This window comes from Bos grunniens, chromosome 7 (assembly GCF_055505025.1).
Source record: "Bos grunniens cultivar Pamir isolate PY7600 chromosome 7, Bosgru_T2T1.0, whole genome shotgun sequence".
NCBI classification, from domain to species: Eukaryota; Metazoa; Chordata; class Mammalia; order Artiodactyla; family Bovidae; genus Bos; species Bos grunniens.
In genome coordinates this window covers 27,044,042-27,062,647 of record NC_141171.1, presented here as the reverse complement: position 1 = coordinate 27,062,647, position 18,606 = coordinate 27,044,042, and the positions used below count along the sequence as shown (strand labels likewise).

General features: G+C 39.9%; 2 protein-coding genes across 6 annotated transcripts in view; one reads left to right on the top strand and one right to left on the bottom strand.

The window, feature by feature from the left end:
• MARCHF3 (membrane associated ring-CH-type finger 3) overlaps positions 1-18,606 on the bottom strand; it is a 158,006-nt gene that overhangs the window by 63,427 nt on the left and 75,973 nt on the right. The window lies entirely within an intron of this gene.
• MEGF10 (multiple EGF like domains 10) overlaps positions 8,518-18,606 on the top strand; it is a 480,748-nt gene continuing 470,659 nt past the window's right edge. For all 5 annotated transcript variants that reach the window (XM_086410534.1, XM_086410532.1, XM_086410528.1 and 2 more), the window contains exon 1: positions 8,518-9,012. The gene's annotated coding sequence lies outside the window, so the exon portion shown is untranslated. The remainder of the gene's footprint in view (positions 9,013-18,606) is intronic.

Genomic DNA, 18,606 nt, shown 5'->3' with positions numbered 1-18,606 from the left:
CCTCTTCCAGGAAATCTTCCCAACCCAGGGATTGAAACCAGGTCTCCCACATTGCAGGCAGATTCTTTACCATCTAAGCCACCAGGGAAGCCCAAGAATACTGGAGTGGGTAGCCTATCCCTTCTCCAGGGGAGTTTCCTGACCCAAGAATCCAACTGGGGTCTCCTGCATCTCAGGCAGATTCTTTACCAGCTGAGCTACCAGGGAAGCCCGTCCCACAGCTGGGGAAAGGTTGAACAAATAGAGTACATCCAAAAATGAACTGTTGGTGGAACCATCAATATTACTGTCATAATTGTGTAATGGCACTGAAAATACAATATAAGGCTATGGTGGGTGGGGAAGTGGACTATACAAATATTTGTACCTATGATTTCAACTACCAAAGACAGAAAGAAGGTACATCAAAATGTGAACAGTGATGCTTTCTGGGTAATAAGTGATTCTTATTTTTAATGTTTATGCTTTTTGTATTTTTTAAAATAAAAATACTTTTATTGTATTTAGAAAAAAAGGACGAGTGAATAACATTTTAGAACCCTCAAGAGAGGAAACATATTAAACCACCTCCTGAGAAAGTAAACAATAAACATAAAAACCAAACCAGCCAAACCCAAATCAAAGAAACCCCAAAACCCCCCAAAATCACATACCTTCATCATAAATAATCCAAAAAACAGCCAGAAAGATTTCCTTTATTCCATAGGTGCAGACGTGACATTACAGATCTCCAGGGAAGAAAGTTAGATAACCCCTGTCCAGAGCAGCCTGCCCTAGGAAATAGCTAGTTGAGTGTGAAGGCCCCTGGGTGGGACCTCAGAGGCCCCAGGCTCTTTGCTGCTGCCTGGCTGGGGTCACCAGTGTGTCATTTACTCTCCCTCAGTTTTGGTTCTTTCATCAGGAATACATGAGAACTAAATCCATTTCTATGAGCTACACTGGGGTTTGTCAGAATAAAATGAAGTAATAAATTCACAAATACTCCCAAGTACAAAGCCCTGCGGTGTGACAGTCATCGTGGGTTCAGTTTGTGACTGAATCTTCTGATGGCCCCTCCTACTCCCCTGGTGCCAGTCACAGATGTCAACAGTGGAGAGACAAAATGACCCAGACGGGATGTTCTCTCTCTCTCTACTTTCCCTCATACACAAATATAACGTGCCCTAAATGAACATTTGGTTGACTTTTTTCTTTTTTAACCAGAAAACATGCCAATTTAGATTAAAACCTCATATACTTAATGTGAGTCATATCCTTGCAGGAGAAGACAAATGTATAAACAGAAGCTGTAATAACCAGCCAAGCTTTTCTAAAACATCATTTATCATTCCTGTTTGGAACTGATATAATTGCCTGGCCATCAATTGTATATTTAAGCCACATGGCCTTATGAGAATTGGTGAGCATTTTCACCTCTGTTTCTTACATGAGGAAACCAAAGCAGAGGAATTTTATGATTTTCTCTGCACCCTCCAGTTAGTGGAAGAATCTGATAACTCCATCTCTGACTCCCATTTCTATGCCTTGTTACCACTATTGTTATTTAACACAGATCAAGGTACCAATGGCTCAGCAGTAAAGAATCTGCCTGCGATACAGGAGGCACAAGAGATGCAGGTTTAATTCCTGGGTCAGAAAGATCCCCTGGCAAAGGGAATGGCAACCCACTCCAGTATTCTTGACTGGAAAATTCCATGAACAGAGGAGCCTGGTGGGGCTATAGTCCACAGGGTCACAAAGAATCGGACATATTCTGCACCCTTAGTCATTCCGGCTGGGGTAAGAGTGGGTGAGAAGGAAGAGTAGGAAAAAGGAAATTAAAAAGTGAAAACTCCTTTCCCCAAAGTTAAAGTTAACAAAGTAGGTGATTTCTCCAGTTATGACAAGCATATTCCACAAAAGAATTTCTGAGTATCCTAATAACACTGAGTAGGATTGATGCGTCAAGGGAAAGTACACACTCTTTTGATTAGGCTCAAATTTGGAAACTGGAAGAATTCTTGGTATTTTAAATGGTTGGGCAAGGCACTGTGTAATGGTTGCAAGATTTCATGATTAAATCCTATGATAGACAGTTGTAGTGGCTATCACATTGATGTACACCTCAGGTTTTTTCAAAACCCATTTTACTTAGAGGTGAGTAGAACATAATTCTCAGCTCTGTTGATCTGATTCTATATAACTTTTTTTTAATGAGTAGGGCACAAAAGTAGAAAATAAATTAAAAAAACCTTGAAGTTGAATCATTTTCCTTAGTATTCCCAAAGGCTCACACTGTGGATGAAATTTCTCTTCTTATCTGTGAATCATCACACATTTTTATAAGCATCACAATTTATCTACTTCCCATCTTGTGCAATGATTTAATTTTCCCCATAGCACTTCAGAACTGTGGGCTATAAAGTTCTGTGAGCTGTCCTACTGAATTACAGAAAATTAGAATCTGGTTTGAGGGAAATAACGTCACATGTGCATTACAATGAAGAAAATGTAATATTTCCTCAGTTTCATAGAAGCCAAAATAAATAATTTTCCTCCTTTCTTACATACAACAAGAAAAGTCCACACTGATCTCCTTTGCTATTATAATCAGGTATTTGGGGAGTAGGGGCTGGAAATCACAGATTGTTCTTTCACTGAATGAAAGTGAATTCCGTGGATATGGTAATCACTAAAGTTGCAAATGGCTCTTTGTCTTAGAAAAGCTTATAAAGATTGCCAGAGGTTTCCCCCTTTTTGGATACTGTGTAATAATAGTGCGTGTACAAATTCCTGTTAGCATCCAGCTCTTTTACAGATACAACCTTATGTTAGGGCTGATTTTAACAACTTAAACACTATTACTTATTCATTGACAACTCCATTCTTTTGCCTATACGTTCCTTGTATGAATAGGTTGGATCAACATCTCATCCATATAATCCTTCCCTTGGTGCCCTTTCCTGAGAGGAAAGCTTTCCTAGTGGTATAACTGTTTGGCCAGGGTGGGCAAAAGGTCTCAGCTGTGCTGGGATGGGAGATCACTTACTAATACTTCCCTGGCTGCCACCCATTTCTTCATTTCCCTCTTATCCCCAACCTCTTCCAATATCATCCGTGCTAGGCATTCAGCCTTCACTCTGATTCCTTTCTGAACATGGTACAGTATTCATAAAATAGAGAACTATAACTATCTTGGAAGGACTGGAAGAAATTCCTGTTAGTGCTTTGAGAATAACTGTTGTAATTATAAAATATAGTTATATAATTTTAACAGCCAGAGATTCTTCTGGAGTAACAATACATAAGCTCCAAATCTAAGACTTGAAAGTAAATCCAAAAGCAGCTGATTCTTGTTATTTGAGGTAAAGTAAAGTGAGTAAAGTGAAGTCACTCAGTCGTGTCCGACTCTTTGTGACCCCATGGACTGTAGCCCACCAGGCTCCTCCATCCATGGAGTTTTCTAGGCAAGAGTACTGGAGTGGGTTGCCATTTCCTTCTCCAGGGGATCTTCCCGACCCAGGGATCGAACAAGGGTCTCCCGCATTGCGGGTAGACGCTTTACCGTCTGAGCCACCAGGGAATCAACTGTTATTTGAGGTAGTTAGTTCTATAAATTGTTGAGAACACTGAATTAGGAATAGCAGATCTTTGCTCCTAGTGGAAATACAGGGTCAGCTTCCTGTGAGCCTTTGGTCACATTTTTATCAATGGATCAATACATAACCTTGTTTTATGTGTTTTTGTTTCAAGATATATTATTTAATATATATTGTTGATTCATTAACATTGAACTCAGTACCAACAATGCTATAATCTCATGCCTGGATGAGATTTATCTAACTTATATTTTCTCCATAAGGCACATCACAGCGTTCTTGTGCTCAGGGACACATAGGCAGCATTTCGGCATTCTGCTTGGGCCATTTTAAAAAGCAAAGGAGCAACAAGAACCACAGGAGTATATTGTAAAGAAGATACAATATGAGAGCTGAAACAAGAAGGCAGAGCTGAGCACTGCCTGTTTGACCTTGACTCAGAATATATTAATGCACAGAGGGTAATTCAAATTTTTTACCTCTCTGTGCATGCCTGCATATTGCAGAGAAAATGCTACATTTATTGATTTTAGGGTTACAAGTAAATTTGAACAAGTAGGTGTAAATTCTCAAATATGGAATCCATCAATAATAAGAATCAAATGTAGAAATTCTGCCTCTCATCCAATAGCAATTCGTGTTTTGTTTGTCTCTTTTTCTCCTAAGCACTGAAAGTCTCAATTAAAATGATCTCTCATGCTGAACACCAAAAAATATCTTTATGCTAGGGGGCTGTTAAAATTGTAGTGCAACTGTATATTATTTATATGCTTGCTTGTTTTTGTTTTATTTTTTTAAGTAGATGAATGTTAGAAGCTTTGATTTTGAAAAACTAATGAACATTACTGTGAGTGGTAGAAAGTATAAAACTACAAGCTCATAAAAGTTCCTCCAGTTCCCTGCTACAGTAAAAGATAGTGTTGAATCTGAGTTCTGATTTGAAAAGATACAGCAGTCAATTTTTGTAATTCAAGTAAAACTACCAGTACTGCATTATAACTTGTTCTGGTTCAGAAATGGTAGGCTCAGAATTTCGTAGAAGAATCATGACCAATTCCTAAATGTTCTAGAAAGGGAGAGACTCTGAACTGAACATATCAAAATGAGGCCTTTGTCTTCTTAAGCCTTTTGTCCTGAGCTGCATTTCAGGAACTTTCTAACACTCCAGGCAAGACGAGAAGTTCAAACCTATTTTTTAAAAGTTGTTATCTTCTCTAAACTGTGGAGAAAATTTTTGACACCATCTACTCAATAAGCAGGTGTAATAAGTAGGAAAAACAAATACAAAAAACCCCCCAACCAACCAACCAGAAAACCAAAAAACAAACCAGGTGGGAAAACTCACACTTGTTAGAAACAGTTTTCAGAATAGTGCTTCAGAATTAAGTTTTCAAAACTTAAGCCAAAGCATGTTTATGTGTGATAAGTGTCCCATGGAGTAGAATCTGAATAAGGCAGGACTGACTTGTGTGTGGTCTAGGACAGCATTGAAATAAGATGCTGGCAGGGTCACTGTTTGCATTTGGCCCTGACCCCAGGAAAGCATTTGTTTGTTCATTAGTTGGATCACTGGAGGAACCACATGGAATTGTCTCAGGGTCCTTCTGTTGGTAGTGCGGCCAGCTGTCACCCTGGCCACTCCACTGCTGTTGTTTTACCCCAGATCCCCAGGCACTCCACTCGTGGAAGAAGTTCAGGATGGAAAAGAAAGTTAAGTGCTAGAAGGTGTGAGCACACAATGAGGGTATCATAATGACAACAAACAGAACATCCCAGTTAACCTTCTAAACAGCTCTATGCAGTACCAGTTATTATTGCTAGTTTGTAGAATCCTGGGGCTGTCTGAAATTCAATGTTGCAGGCTTCCTGCCTCGTGCTTCTTAATGAAAATGAACTTCATAGGTATCTCTGAAAGCAAGCCTTCTTGCACATTTTGAGCTATTTAATCACATTTGGCTTAAAAAGAGACAGCATCAGAGCACAGTTTCCACTATTCCCTGAGTTTAAGAAGCACTGAAAACCTTGAAAGCCTCAATATGACCATCATAGTATTTGCTGATGAAACCTTACCTTTTTAAGGGATCTACTAGTTATCTTGGGCTTCCCAGGTAGTTCTAGTGGTAAAGAACCCACCGGCCAGTGCAGGACACAGACTCAGGTTCAATCCCTGGGTGGAGAAGATCCCCTGGAGGAGGGCATGGCAACCCACTCCAGTATCCTTGCCTGGAAAATCCCATGGACAGAGGAGCCTGGCGGGCTACAGTCCATAAGACATGACTGGAGCAACTTAGCAGGCATGGACTAGTTATCCTAGGCCAAGAGTCAGCAAACTTTTTCTATAGGGACAAAGTGTAAATATTTTAAGCTTTGCAGACCATTCAAACTCGTCACAACTACTTGACCCTGCCATTATAACATTAAAATAGTCATGGACAATACTAAATGAATAAGCATGGCTATGAAAAAACTTTAAAGAAAACGTTACTTATAGACACTGAGCTTTGAATTTCGTGTGATATTCACATATCATAAAATAGTAGTCTTTGATTTAGTTTTGTTAGAAATTATTTAAGAATGTAAACACATATTCTGGGTTCAAAAACTCGAATGCAGTCCCTGTCTAACTGCTTAGGAGTTTAATATCTAAAGTGACGACTGTGAGCACAGACAAACCAAAGACAGAGAAGTATACACCGGACATAGTAAGAAAATAGGAGAGGGTCATTTGTATTAGATGGAGTTTAATGTTTCTGTATAGGAGAAGGCAATGGCACCCCACTCCAGTACTCCTGCCTGGAAAATCCCATGGACGGAGGAGCCTGGTAGGCTGCAGTCCATGGGGTCGCTAAGAGTCGGACACGACTGAGCGACTTCACTTTAACTTTTCACTTAATGCATTGGAGAAGGAAATGGCAACCCACTCCAGTGTTCTTGCCTGGAGAATCCCAGGGACAGGGGAGCCTGGTGGGCTGCCGTCTATGGGGTCGCACAGAGTCGGACACGACACAGGACTGAAGCAACTTAGCAGCAGCAGCAACAATGTTTCTGTATGTTTTACTCAAGATGGTACTTTGCAAAGCATGTCTTAAGCCTTGTAAACCCACTGGTGAATTGACACGGAGAAGGGAAATCATTAGAACGTCCTACGAGACAAGTCCAAGTGGTCACTGGATTTCATTCTAACTCTGACTGTCTCAGATCAGTATTTTGAATGTTTTGAAACTTCCTCAGAAACACAGTAAAACATTCCTGAGCTCGAAGGCTGGGTGGCATTGTAGCCCTACTAACAGCAGCGCACTACTGGTAAGGCTTTCTTTCCCTATAAGTTACATCAACAGAAGATGCTTAATCACCTCAGGGTCATAAAAAATAAAGACTGATAAAGAGAAGGTAACAAAAGATACAAAAACAATACTGAGTGTGCACTCTATGAGAAGCAGTGCTTTATTAACTTAGCATGAATTATCTCATTTAATCCTCATCTCAATTCTTGGAGGGAGGCACTATCTCTTAAAAAAATTGTTAGTAGTAGGAAATAATGGCATAAAAATAATCCAGATTCATGTGTCACATGTGCTGGCCCCAGTGTGCATATACACACACACACATATGCACACACACACATATGCACACACGCATACGCACAGAGCATTCATCATTCCCAGACAGTCTTTGCCTTTCCCTGCACCATTACCTGCCTCACTCCAGTCCGTGCATGTGTCTGGCTATCTGGTTTCAGGCTGTGTGCAGATATGTTCATGTGGGAAGTCACCTAAATAATAAAGGAATGTGGGGCTGGAACTCGGGACTAGTTCAGGTGTGAGCTGTGTGACCGCCTACATAGATCACTTTACCTCCAGGAGACACAGTTTCTTCATCTCCTGAGTAACACCTAACTGAACATTTCTGTGAATATGATCAAATGACACGAAGCATGTGGCAGCATTCTATAAATGACAAAGAAGGGGTGATTGTTGCTGGTTATCTTCAGCACACACAGCCTTTATCCTTTCATCTCTCATTCTTTCTTTACTTGTTGGGACTATCTTAGTATTTCTCAGAATATCAGTCCCTTTTCCTGCCAGTCTTTTCCTCTTCTTTTTATCCACTGAGGAGCTACACAAGGGTCAGCAAAACAAAGAGGCTCTCTACCCTCCCCCCCACCCCCCGGTCAGAGAAGACAAGACAGATGTCCAGTGTTGTCCTGGAGCCGGCTTCTTTCCAACAGTTCTCACCAATTTCTTTGCGACTCTATATTCAGTGAAGCCATGCTGGTAGCTTGAAACTGGCAACGGTGGAGGTATTTACACTATGGAAACTGGCAAACGCTACAAATTTCTCCTTCCTTCCCCACCCCCCAGAAGCTGGTTGTTGAACGTTTACCAGCACACCACTGGATACAGAAGCAAAATAATAAGATAGCACAGGTGCTGGGGTGGAGAAAGTACAGAGTGACCTGGGAGCCTAAAGGAGGCACTGGGTACTGTGAACAGGGCAGTGAGCATCCAGAGAAGGTGTCCTGGAGGAAATGAGGTTTACATAAATAATGAGACCTAAATAATGAGGGAGGCTAGAAAATCCCATGGATGGAGGAGCTTGGTAGGCTGCAGTCCATGGGGTCGCTAAGAGTTGGACACGACTGAGCAACTTCACTTTCACTTTGATGCATTGGAGAAGGAAATGGCAACCCACTCCAGTACTCTTGCCTGGAGAATCCCAGGGATGGGGGAGCCTGGTGGGCTGCCGTCTATGGGGTCACACAGAGTCAGACACGACTGAAGTGACTTAGCAGCAGCAGCAGCAGGCAGGCAAAGGGAAGAGAATTTCAGAAGTAACAACTTGTGTAAAGACCCAGCATGTTAGAGCACCTGAAGAAAGGTCCTTAAGGCTACAGTGCAAAGTGCGAGGGAAAAGAATGAAGCTGGAGAGGGTGAGAGGTTCAACTTGATCCCGAGGGCACCCAGTGGGCTTTGGGGCAGGGTCAAGGTTAGGAGTGTGGTGTTCATTGAGAGCCGTGCCGTTTAAATTCTGGCTCCACCAGCTGGGGATCCTTAGGCAAGCATCTAAGCTCAGCTGAGCCTCATCTGTGAGTGATTACAGCGCTCAGACCTCCTGCAGTTGGAGCTCTGCAGGTCAGGTGCTCAGCACAAGGCCTGGCTCCTCGCAGCTGCTGGGCGGGCATCCCAGCACAGACCAGCTCACAGAAGAGCGGATGCACACCTTCTCTAGGACGGGCACTGTGTATGCTGCTCTTTCCACCTCAAAATGCTGCTCGTCTACGGCAGTGTTTCTCATAGTGTGAGTGGTGACCCACTAGAGAGTTGTGAAATGAATTTAGTGAGTCTTGGGCAGCACTTAAAAAAGAAAGAAAAAGAAATAGAATTAATGGAGCTAGGAAAAAAAATAAGCACTGGAGCCCACCGTACGTTGCAAGGTAAGTTTTATTTTTGTGTTTGTGTGTACTGGGTTGCCATGTTAAAATTTATTCCTGAGGACTACAGTTAGAAAGTGAGAAAGTTTTCCACAGGAAATTTCCCGTGAGCTTTCTGGGTTAGTGTAGGCAGGATGAGAAAAAACAGGGCCAGCCCAGCTTTCTCCTACTTCAGGAGCTGGGATTGTCCGAGTTAGGGTTTTATTACCTTCAGTTTCCAAGGCTTTTTAGCTTCCAGTAAAAACTGATGCACTGTGGTCCCAGATGGGACCTTAGCTCTAGGCTATCTGCTGTCTAGTAGCCCCTGAAAGTGACCACAAGCCAAAGGCCGGGGAAGGGAGTGTTTCTTCTAAGCAGGAGTGGCTGTGTGAATGGGGGGAAAGGGTACTAAGGGCCTCCAGCTGCCCTGTGGTCACTAAACTCAGCCCTAAAGGAGGCAAACTCACTAACACCATCCAATCAGGTTGCTGCCCAAAGGCTTGGTGCAGAAAGGAACTGAGGGGTGAAACAGACATTTAGTTTGGAAAGATAATTCTCTATGTGAATAGACTTTAGAATAATTTATTTTCACCCTATGTCAAAACATATCCAATTTGCCCTTTGGAGCTGCAAGAACCGCTTGGCATTTCTTTTTGCTCTGCAGTTTAAAAAATGGAAAGTAATGGCAGATGCCTGGTCAGGGTTTGGGAGAAAACGCAAGTGCTGCATCACACGATGATTAGTTTCCTGAGTGTCCACAGGGCTCATTCCCCAGGCATACGCAATCGGCATTAGATTAGCTGCCGGCGTTCATCGACAAAGGAATTAATCTTCACCAATGATGTTTTTTAAAGCCCATTATTTTCAGTAAGTTGCCCCAGCACATCAGGGCTTCTTCACTTTGCCTTTTCCTTCTTTCCCTTCTGACAAAAGTGGCTAAAAATAACCTCTTAAACCCTGATTCCACTGAGGAAGGTGAGGGAGCAAAAGAACAGAAGAACATCTTTTCCTGCGTGCAAGCTGTCACGTGCCCAGTTCAGACAGTCACTGAAAGCATAGCTATTAGGAAACCACCTCTCGGGTGGGGGAGTGGGGGAGCACCAGCAATAGAATAGCAGACACCCTAAACATGACAACCGTGTCTGTGGTCACAGAAGACGTTTTCAGCAGTGTCTGCAGGTACCTACTTCTCGGCTTAACTGCATTTTCCTGCAAGGCTTTTCACTCATCAAAATCATCTTTTGGTGGAGGGAGAAAGCAATATATACATCCAATAGCAACAAAATAGTGCCAGGCCAGAACTGCCCACTTGCGGTCCCCAAACACCACCAACAGCCCCTTGTAGCCCCATTCTAGGTGGCCACCGCAAGGCATGGTGGGCTCTCTTCAGTGGGACTGCCCAGTTTCTCACCCAGGCTGTTAATACTTGAGCATCCTCTCTGTGCACCAGACCAGGGCTTGTGCAGGAATACATGAAGACATAGGGAAAATGTTGCCCCTGATCATCTCCATGCTCCTTGGAAAAACAATACATGGAATGAAAGAATGCATGAGACAGTTGAAAACAGTCCCTAATTGTGGTATTGGAGTTTCTCTGTGATATGGCGTTTTGCATCATGATCTGGGAGCCAGGTCCAATGGGGGTTATTTCTCAAGTGCTCATGGATTTCATTATGTCTGTGACACAGGCCAGCAGCCTGGAACTTGGTGACACTTATGGATGAAAGACTCTAGTGTGTAGAGGAGACACTGAGGAAACAGAGAAATAATAAAGGTGGATGGATCCTCCGTAAGTCATGCTCTTCAGTGTCTGTGCCTGGTGGAAGCAGGCTGAGGAGGCTGTCATAGTGAGGGCAGGCTTCTCGACTTGGCACCATCTGTTGTGCATTTCATGTGAGTGCCTTTGTTGGTGTGCAGCTGGGGAGGTGGGGAGGCAGACATAACTGGGAATGTGGGCATGTAAAGGGCAGAAAGGCTTTTTCCCACCATGAAGGAAAATCTTAGTAATCAACAAGGCTTATGCTATCAGCATAATGGAATTCTTTCTTTAGAAGTGAATTTTAGCTTTTCTAAAGGCAAAGCCCAGTGGAGGAAATACCTTAAAGACAAGGCTTAAGAGGCAAACACAGGTATTTGTGCATGCATGCTAAATCGCTTCAGGTGTGTCTGATTCTTTGCAACCCCATGGACTCTAGCCCACCTGGAAAGGCCCATGAAACTTTCCAGGCAAGAATACTGGAGTGGGTTGCCATGCCCTCCTCCACGGGATCTTCCCAACCCAGGGATCGAACCCACATCTCTTATGTCTCCTGCATTGGCAGGCAGTTTCTTTACCACTAGTGCCACTTGGGAAGCTCAAATACAGGTATAAATACACACAAATCCATATTCCAACTCCTTCATGTACGTATGTTAAAACAAGGCACTAGCCAGCTAGTAAATGATACAGTGTCTCAAATTAATCCTCCCTAAAGAATTTTTCTGTTAAACTGAACTATGTATTTTAAGAGAGTGAATTTTATCATACATGAATTATATCTCGATTTTATAAGAGCTTTCTCCCCAGATATCTGCCTGGCTTACTCTTTTACCTCCCTCAAGGCTTTGCTCCAATGTCATTTTCTCAATGAAAACTTCAGTCACCTTACCACCCTCCTAGCTCTCCTGATCCCTCTTATCCTGCTATATCTTTTAATCCGCATATTGGATTAAGAGCAATAGTATGTTTCAGCTTCCAACATAATATACACGTCACTTACTGTTACTGTCATTTCCCCACAGTGAAATGTAAACTCCATTAATTCATAAATTTGGGGATTTTTGTGTGCTTGTTCACTTGTGTAGTACAAGTGTCTAGAATAGTGTCTCGTTCATCAATAAACATCGAGTGAATGAATAAATTAATACTAAGCAGATTTGCAGAAGACCATGGAATCATATGGAATAATATCCAATTATTCTTAAGTGAAAAAAGATTATTAAACAATATATATTTTGTGTGTGTATATCTGTACATACATATACACACACTATATATATAGAGAGAGATAGTATAGAAATCTATCCATTTATCTATCTATATAGTATAGAAGGGGCTTTCACAGTGGCTCAACAGTAAAGAATCCACCTGCAATGCAAGAGACTCAGGAGATGAAGTTCTGATTCCTGGGTTGGGAAGAACCCCTGGAGGAGGAAATGGCAACCCACTCCAGTATTCTTGCCTGGAGAATCCCATGGACAGAGGAGCCTGGCAGGCTACAATCCATGGGGTCACAATAGAGTCAGCACACACAGTCAGAAAGAGATTCAGGACCCCCAAATCGGTAAGAAAGAGAAAATGCATCACACTCAGAAAAGACATTGGGAAGATGAGATATATAAAAGTACATAAAAATCCCAGGTGTTGAGATTATAATTATTAATTCACTTCTTAAAAATGTATTCATATTTTCTAAGCTCAGAGGAATTGGGCAGATTTGGGACATACGTTCCATTTCCTACTGTCTATGTAATTCTGAGCAAGTTATTGAACCCTCACTGACTCAGTTTCCTTATCTGATGCTTGTGTGCTTATTCACTCAGTCGAGTCTGGCTCCCTGTGACCCTTTGGACCATAACCTGCCAGGGAGTGAGTTGCCGTTTCCTTCTCTAAGGGATCTTCCCATTCCAGGAATCAAACCCTGGGTTGATGTCTCCTGCCCTGCAAGGCTCGTTCTTTCCCTGCTGGGCCAGTGAGGAAGCCCCTTCCATATCTATAATTGGGAATAATAACAGTACTAACCTCATTAGAATTTTCTAAAGATTAAATAATACACATAAAGCACTCGGCACAGTGTTTGGCATATAATAGGCATTCAGTAAAATGTTAGCTATTATGTTTAATGGAATTCAAAATGTTGTACTACTTGTGGAAGTTTCTTCACAATAATATTTTGAGTCATACTTTGACTTCCTCTGAATGAACAATGAACGAGTATAGAGTTTCACCTTTGTTATTAGTGTATACTATATCTCTAGTCCATCCATTTCTCTGCTGACTGGGTTCCTGGGACTCACTCTTTTCCCTGATAGTTTTGGGTAACGTTCGATGCATCTGGATAAGAGTAGTGGATTAGATGTACCACTAACAGCATTGTCTGTAAAGCAGTGACCTTAAATGTTTCCATTAGAGTTCTTTGGACATTTTTGTACATTGTTCAGTGTTTGCTCCAGGGTTTTTGAGTTTTGGCCAAACTGTAATCTAGGCTCTTTTACTCTTTAAGAAGACTACCGAAATTATAACACAAAGAACTTTGACAGCAAGCTCTTGCCCTGTCCTCTGGCTGGACTCTTTTTATGGAGTGGTGTTGGAGAAATCAGCAAGGCAGAGGGAGCCTTACAGTTTTTTATCTCCTTTTTAAAATTTATTACAAAAGTAATGAACCTTCATGGTTATACAAATTCACTCACTAAAGGAAGATTATATATTATATACCACCCCTAGTCCCAGGCACCAGCTGCTAGGATTACTGGTTTCAGTTATTCTTGCAGTACTTATACTTTCTCCTCTCTTGATTTATCAAATTTTAGCAGCTTCAATTAGCTTTCTGTTTTTAAGAAATTAGAAATTTAGCTTACTACCTTTTCCTTCCCTCCTTCCTCCTTTCCCCAAATTTTGCTATATTTTTTCACTTCTAAAGTTCTTTGCTAGCTTTAGAACTTTAAATAACATGCCTAAACATTTATTTCTTACTCCATCAATTTAAACCAGTATCTCTTAGCTGTGGACCTCGAGGAAACTGGCACCATTGCCCTTCGCTCCATTGCACTTCTCTTCTTCCATCACCTAGACTCTCTCAGCCGTGGCATACATTTTGCATTTTAGGGTTTATAATTTAAATTGTTGGTAGTCTTAATTGCCTTCCACAAAATTCTCTACAAATACACTGTAGAAAATGAAAACTAAGAAAAACCATTTCCGTATTACAGTTCTATAGATATTACTCACTTCAGCTCCTGAGAAAAGGCGATACTGGGTTGCTTAATCCATATTGCTTGAAAGAGAATTCTCCAAGCCTCAAGGTCAAAACTTAAAAAAATTGTATTCCACCGGTTGCTCAAAATCAAATCACATTTTCACTTGTTTCATAGTTGGACTGTATTTCTTTGAAGCTTTTTGTTTTTCCTGACAGTATGAACTGCTTCTATTTTTGTTTTGTTTCTGTTCTGTTGACAGTAGCAGCTTATTTTTTGCCTTAATACTAATTCCATATGGCTGGTTAATCAAATCAATACAGAAAATTCACATTCTTCTTGAAGATTTCCTGTTGTTTTCTGACTTTATGCTGTAACTCAGACATAGTGTTATCTAAACATGCCACAACTTTGGGTTTCTTTTCATTGTACTTTTTGAGAGTGAGGTCAATATTTTTTCAAATGATATTCTTTTTCTCTCCTTCAAGTTCCCTGCTTCCTCTCCTAGAAAATGTTCTCAAACAAGTATTCCCCTGGAGAGCTTTATTCCTGAATCTTCCAAAAAAAAAATCTTTATTTTGCATTTCCATTGACTAATAGCTTAATGGTATATAAAGCCTAGGTTCAATATCATTTTTCCTCAGAACTGTGAATTCATTCTTCTAAAGTGTTGCTGATTGGAAATAAAATGCCACTCTGATACTCATTTCTTTGTAAGTAACTTATCTTCCTCCTCTGAATGCTATTAGCATATTCTCTTTATCTTTTGCATTTCCAATTTCACAAGGATTTATGATTTAAATCTGAAGGCCCTTGCTTCTTCTCAGCTCTAGGAACTGTTTTATCTCTTTAAATACCTGTTACCTCCTCACTTTTGTCTTTGTTTTCTGTTTCTGGAGCTCTTAGTAATCAGATGTTAGACTTCTAGGACTGAGTGTCCATGCCCATTATATTTTCTCTTGTATATTCTATCTTCTTGTCTTTTTGGTCTAAAGTCTAGGAGATTTACTTGATTTTATTTTAAACTCAGTAAATGAATTGATTTCATCTACTGTATTTTGAATATCCACTGTTTCTTATTCCTTACTCCCATTTATATAGTTATCTCCTCTTGTTTTATGAATTATAAATATTCTCTATTTAAAGAGTTTTATGAGCAGAAAAAATAAACATGTATTTCCAAGTCAGATTTTTTTAAAAAGTTTGTCATCTGTGCTTCAGATGAATTTTTATTAGAAGAAATAAGACCACAGAGGTAAACTGAAGTCTCCTTTGTTTCCCAACTCCTACTCCCAAATTTCTTCTCCTTTCCTCTTTGCTATCATCCTTCCCTTCTCTTCCAGCGGCAACCACCATTAAAATTTTGTGTTTTTTCCTAGACTGTGTTTTACTATATGTAGGCATCTATGTAATACTGTTTCCTGTGTATTAAATTTGTACAATATACAAGTTCAAAAATCATTCTGTTCACCCAACACTGTTTCTGGAATCGACTGATATTGGTACATATGGGCCTGGTTTATTCATTTTTAATGCTGTAAGTGTCCTCCATAGTCATTCATTCAACAAATATTTATGCATATCAACGGTGCTCCTGGTATTGTCCTGATGGCTAGGGACACAGCAACGAAGGAAACAAAATATGAACATGGCATAATTTATTTTATCTTTACTCCATTAACAGACATTAGGTTTTGCTATGACAAATGAATGTCCTTATTACAGGGCTTCTGTTGCAAGTGCTTCTCTAGGGAATATTTTTAGGGGTAAAACTGCTGCTTAATAGACCACATTTTCAACTTTAGCAGGTACTATCAACTTGCTGTCCAAAAAGGTATACCAGATTGCATGCCTAGCAAGCTGAGAAAATGCTCCATTCCATTCATCCTGCCCAACATTTGGACAGTCATACTTCATAATTTTTTGTCATTCTGATGGATGAGGAATGGTGCCTATTTTAGTAAGCATTTCTCCTAATTGTTAGTAAGGCTCAGCATCTCTTCTTATATTTATTTGTCCTTTAAACCTCCTCCTTTGTTTACTTCCTGAAAGTATCTTTGATACTCATTTTTATAGTCAGTTGTTTGTCTTTTTAATACTGATTTGAAAGGATTCTCTGGGCTTCTCTGTTGGCTCAAATGGTAAAGCATCTGCCTCCAGATCCCCTGGAGAAGGTAATGGCTACCCACTCCCAGTATTCTTACCTGGAGAATCCCAGGGACAGAGAAGCCTGGCAGGCTACAGTTTATGGGGTCCCAAAGAGTTGGACATGACTGAGCAACTAACATATTCACCTTTTTAGGCTGCCCTGGTAGCTCAGATGGTAAAGAATCAGCCCGCAACGTGGGAGACCTGGGTTCAATCCCTGGGTTGGGGAGATCCCCTGGAGAAGGGAATGGCGAAGAAGTATTCTTGCCTGGAGAATACCATGGACAGAGGAGCCTGGCAGGCTATATAGTCCACTGGGTCACAAAGAGTCAGACACGACTGAGTGACTTTCACTCACTTACTCATCAAGGATTCTCCACCTACATAGTCTGGAAACCAGTATACTTTCTGTTTTGTGTGTTAACATTATGTATTTCCAGTCCAGGGTTTGCATCTTAAGTTTATTTGTAGTGGCTCTTGCATAATACAGTTTTACTTCTTAATGTAATCTTTCCTTTATGAACTGTCCTTTCTGTGTACTGACTGGGAAATAATCTATCCCCCATAGTCACCAAAATATTCTTTTGTATTTCCTTTTAAAACATTTAAGGGTTTATTTTACACACTCAGGCCCTTAATCCATCTAAAATTATCTATCTGTATGGTGTGACGCATCTGCTTTTCTTTCTTCATGAGAGCTAAATAATTTATCAAATAATCCTTTTTCCACTTATTTTTAATACTTCAATTTACCCTCATAGATTTGGGGAGGTGTTTCTGCGGTTTCTATGTTATTACAAGGAATAGATCTGAGATTTTAGTCAGATTCCCTCTCCAAACAGATTCTCTCTTCTGGTCTCTAAATTTCCCATCTTTCTCCCAGTATCAGGGCTTCTCTTGTCTTCACTTAAACTGACAATATTTTAAACCCATCTCTCTGTTTACAGATGAGAAAACAAAGAAGCAGAGATCTTACACTTCCTGTTTAGGTTCACAATGCACGGCAGAAGCTTAGAGTAGGATCTCAGCCTGCATTCCAATCCTCTTTCCACTTAGGCTACCTCTCCTACAAATTTCCATTTTCTGTCAAGGTTTTACTTCCACTGGTAGTGAATGAAACTGCCCATTTCCCTGAATCTTTGCCAAGACTGGGTTTTCATTGTTTCAAAACATCTCTTCAAATTGGCAGATTAAGGATAGTATTTCGTTATTAATTTCTTTTTTTTTTTTTCTTTAATCATTTATTTATTTTAATTTGGCTGCACTGGGTCTTAGTTGCTGCATGTGGGATCTAGCTCCCTGTCCAGGGATCGAACCCAGGCCCCCTGCATTGGGAGCGCAGAGTCTTAGCCACTGGACCACCAGGGAAGTCCCTCGTTATTAATTTCTTGACATAAATAAGTAAATATACAAATATCAAGTAAATAAATACTCCTTAAAAACTTCTAGGCCCATAGTATTCTGTCTTTCTAATTTGTTTACTCATGCCTTTTCCCCAGTTTCCTGTTCTTTTTATTTTTTTGGCCTTTTTATTAGTGGTGTTTAGAAATTTTATATATATATATATATTATATATATATGAAAGTAACTCCTTGCCATATATGTTTAACTTAAAAGAGATCCTGTCATTTATCTTTTAATCTTGTTTGTAGTCTATTTGACTTGGAGGTTTTTAGAATTTAAGCCTATCAGTTATTTTCTCTGTGGTTTCCTCTATTACTCCTCTATGTAGAAGGGTCTTCTCATTCCAAGTGCAAATAATAATTCTTAGATTTTCTATGACTTTTATGACTTCATAAACTCTTCAATCCATTTATAATTTATTTTAGTGTATGGTATGATGTCAAAAGCTAATTTGCATTTTCTATGAATTGTTTATCAGTTGGTTCAATCCTATTTATTGATAACTTCTTCATTTATGTATCACTTTTATCTAGAGTAAGTTCTTACACATACTAGAAGCACTTCCTATGTTCTGTTTCAGTAGTTGGTCCATTCTTGTAAAATATCATGTTTTAAAGTTATTATAGCTTTATAATTCATTTTAATAACTAGTACAGGAAGATCACCAACATTCTTGTCCCCCAGACTATACTGATCATTTCTGTTTACTCTTGCCATTTTTTTTTTTTAGTCACCATTTTAAAGATGCAATTTAATCTTCCCATTTAGCAACACAGCATTTATGCAATATTTCCTTTTATTTCTCCCCATAAAGTATCTTAATTTCCAAGATATCATTTATTACTATTTATTATTTTATACTCTAGTAAATGAAAATTTTTTCCATTATATTTTGTAGTTACTTATTGTCCATAAGAAAAGTTACTGATTTTGGTTTATTTTGTATATAGATTTTAATTTTTAAAGACATTTTTATATATTATTTTTGTTCTATTAAGTTTCTAGATAAATAGGAATATAACATACAAATAATGATTATCTTTTTCCTCCTTTCCTCGATTTCTATTTCTTAGAGGGGGTTGTAGCTTCCAGTAGAATACTGAATGATCATGG